This window comes from Silurus meridionalis, chromosome 15 (assembly GCF_014805685.1).
Source record: "Silurus meridionalis isolate SWU-2019-XX chromosome 15, ASM1480568v1, whole genome shotgun sequence".
Lineage (NCBI taxonomy): Eukaryota > Metazoa > Chordata > Actinopteri > Siluriformes > Siluridae > Silurus > Silurus meridionalis.
The window spans coordinates 9,753,997-9,757,561 of NC_060898.1; the positions used below are offsets into that span (position 1 = coordinate 9,753,997).

Sequence of the window (3,565 nt, forward strand, 5' to 3'; positions counted from 1 at the left end):
CGCAGGTTTTACGCTGGATGCCCTTCCTAACGCAACCCTCCCAATTTACCCGGGCTTGGGACCGGCACTAAGAGTGCACTGGCTTGTGCATCCTTAATGGCTGGGTTCATATTTACAATATAATAAAGCAAATTAATCGTTCTTGTCTAAAGAAGGTTAGATTGTAAACTATTTTCTATGTCTGTTATTTGGCACATGAACAGTTTATAAAAATCCCACCTGTCTAATCCCATTTCATCCCACATAGTACAATTTAAAACCATCACAAACTGCCCAATCTGCCAACACTGATAAAGAAAATAATGGTAAAAATGGTAGGAGTTCAATTATGAATTCTAAATCTTTCTTTTTTCTCTCATCAAGTCCTTCAGATTTGCCAGCTTCCAACATTCCTCTAAATAAAAATAAAATAAAATTTTTAATCCCCTCAACTGCACCTCCCACACACACACAAAATAGCAATAAAGCCTGTTTACATTTGTTGTTTTGTTAACCTGCTCTCTCTCTCTCTCTCTCTCTCTCTCTCACTTTCTCTGTCTCTCTCTTACTCTCTCTCTCTCTTCCCTCTCTCCCCCTCTCACTGTTTACATTTGTTGTTGTTGTTGTATTTGTCAGACTTTCTGTCTGTTTCTGCCCCTCACCATGATTGATAAATGAGAGAATTCATGCTGCTGGATAACCTGGTTGAGCATCAAGAAATCAATGGTGAGCTCCAAAGTCTTGATGACTTTGAGCTGCAGGGAGAGAAGGAAGCAGCACCAGTAAAAACACCTGAACTATGGGTACATTGGAGAAAAAGAGACAGTGATGGAAACATTGTCTATGCAAGACCAAGATCAAGCAAGACATGTTCTCCATAACCAAGATGCCATGACTCCAACAACTTTTGTTGTAGATAAGGCTCTTTCCCATTGTTGTAAGTTCATGTTTGTGTCTGGACAACATAAATATTATTTTAGTAATTGTTAGTCCTCATAAGCTTTACTATTTAAATATGCCTTTTTGTTTCTTGTTGTTTGATATTCAATTTATGTGGATAATAATTCGTGTCAGTTAGCTTTTTGAGCCTCTCTGTATACTTTTTCAGCAAGGTACTTCAATACCATAGAATCGTTCCAATGTTATATTACTCAGTCAATCCAAATTGATCTTAAATCACGTTGATCTTGTTCGCCATGTGCCTGTGGAGGTTCCTGACAAAATTTGCGGTTATTCACCAGAGTCATTGAGGGTCAGCCCAGGGAAGACTGTTGCTGTGATAACAATGAATGGTAAGTGTGTGAAGATAAAAATCTACGTCCATAAGCTTGGCACTGTATGTAAGATCTACACATGACTTTTGAGTAATGTTTAACAAGTATACAAAGTCATTTAAAAAAAGGTTGAAATAATCCAAGACCTGATTAATCACTTAGGGTTTACATTAAAGTGGAAATGTTTTAAATTTTTTCAGGACGATATGATCTAAGCAAGCCTGAGTTAAGTTGTGAGGCATGACAAGCCACTTGGGCTGCTGGAGTGGTCGAGCTAAATCAAAGTGACTACTGGCCTGCAACCCTTAACTTTGCCACAATTTATTTATAGTAAATGGAATCCGCAAGCTTTACCGTTTCAAAAATGCAGCTAGGTATACCAAAATTGTGTATAATGTCACACTGTTGAAACAATATTAATAAGAAGAAATATCAATTTAATGCGCATAGTAAAGTTAAATTAGATTAGAATGTATCATTCAATTTTGTGTACCTGTTCTGTATGTTTTGTTTTTTTTGTTTTGTTTTTTTGTTTTTTTATAGAGCTGAAGAGCAGGCCATCTTTGAAGACGTGTTTATAGCTAATGATGATGATGTGACGAGATTTGTGGACTACATTCACAAGGCATCCAAACATGTACTGTAATCGCAGATGATTAGACTTTATACAGGAGTACAATTGCCTCCAACTACAGATTTTGTTTACGAGAGTCAAATATTTTCTATGTCAGAGGAAGAGGTGTTTGTGGAGGGGAGTGGCCAGCAGCCAGAGAGACCTCCTAAAGATCTGCAAGCAAGGTAGACAAGGAGGAAATGGAGCTTGCGGTGTGTCGGCGTGGAGTGTTACTCTATGCGTTAAATATGTACAGGGAAATTTTGCTTATCCCTGTACCTGCAAAACGGTTGACTAGTAGGCAAAATAATTTTTTGGTATGGATGTGACCTGCAAATATTGGCCCTACCTCCAAAGAATTGCAAAAAGCTGCCGAAAGAGCTCCAACACCTTCTTAACATGAGTATTCCATGCCATCAGTATTCCATGCCAAAGCCCATGATTATAAGTGCGAAGTAGGTGAACTTTGCTATGAGATTGATAAAATCTGCAAATGAATATCAAAACTTTCTCAGCATTATATTATTATTTTCATTCCTAATCATGTAAAATGGAGTGGAGCATATCAGGATGGGGATGGTTTAACACTAGGAGAGGAGGTGGAACAGTGCAATGCGTTTCTCTCCAGGATTGCAGTGACCACAAAACACTAAAGCAGGTAAAAATGACCTTCTATAACGGACCACTTGTTACATCATTACAGGGGGAATATGGTAATGCATATTCCAGCCGCCAATTTTCTGTGTTTGCAGGGCGCACAGACATGCTGACTCTCATGGCCATGCGCTGGAATCAAGCAAAGTTTAACAATTTGGCCACCGCACTGAGCCGCCAATATCAGAAGGTAAGATAGAATCAGTGCTAGATGCTCAGTAATGCGTCATTTATTTTGAAGCTCTACAGAGTTATTCAAAACGAATGAACCAATATAATGACTCATTGCTTCAGTTCTCAAGCATCTTTATGGAACGACCTTGAGTTATCTAAGTGGATTGTGAATTTAATACTTGTGGCTTGGCTTTTCTTTAATAAAATATTGCGTAATGAAATCTGTTCATTCTTTTTTAATTAACCCTGTATATTGAAGATTTTTTTTTTTTATATACTATCTGTGTTAATAGTAATACATTTAGTTGTAATTGTTTCTCTTGTTGTAATTTCTTCTCAGCAACAACAACAACCACTACAAATGATGTTGATGCTTTGGCCAGCAGAATTTAGGTGCTGTTGGCGAGTTTTAAGAGGCGTTCCCAGCGTCTCTATAAAGATACAGATGGCAACAAAGGTCGTGCCAGGATCCGTCGCGAGATCAGGGAAGAGAAGGAGATCCTGACATCATTTGTGGAGAAATACAACATAATGGTTCCAAAAACAGAAACTCTGTGTCTGGTAAGACAGCTTGGTCATGGCAGCTACCACACAGTGGTATGTACACTAGTCTTCTGACAATTCTTTTACATAATGACACATCAGCCAAAATGCCGCAAATGTTATTCTGCATCCCCATATGACGTAATTTTTTCTCATACATTCCAGACACAGTCCTTGATTTAAGGACAAAAAGTTTAAGGACAACAATTTTTCTGCCTTTGACATCATCATGTCACTAAGGCGACTTCAGGAGGAGCAGAAAATTGTTGTTGCAGAAATGAAACAACGTTGGAAATTCCTTTCAACTCGCGCTGAGACCCTCCGAGAA

General features: G+C 38.3%; 1 long non-coding RNA gene across 1 annotated transcript; it reads left to right on the forward strand.

The window, feature by feature from the left end:
- The first annotated feature begins 2,430 nt into the window (after window positions 1–2,430).
- LOC124397559 lies at window positions 2,431–3,270 on the forward strand. Its single transcript, XR_006927931.1, has 3 exons — window positions 2,431–2,524; window positions 2,619–2,710; window positions 3,035–3,270. It is a non-coding gene; the product is annotated as an uncharacterized LOC124397559 (long non-coding RNA).
- Window positions 3,271–3,565: the final 295 nt, after the last annotated feature.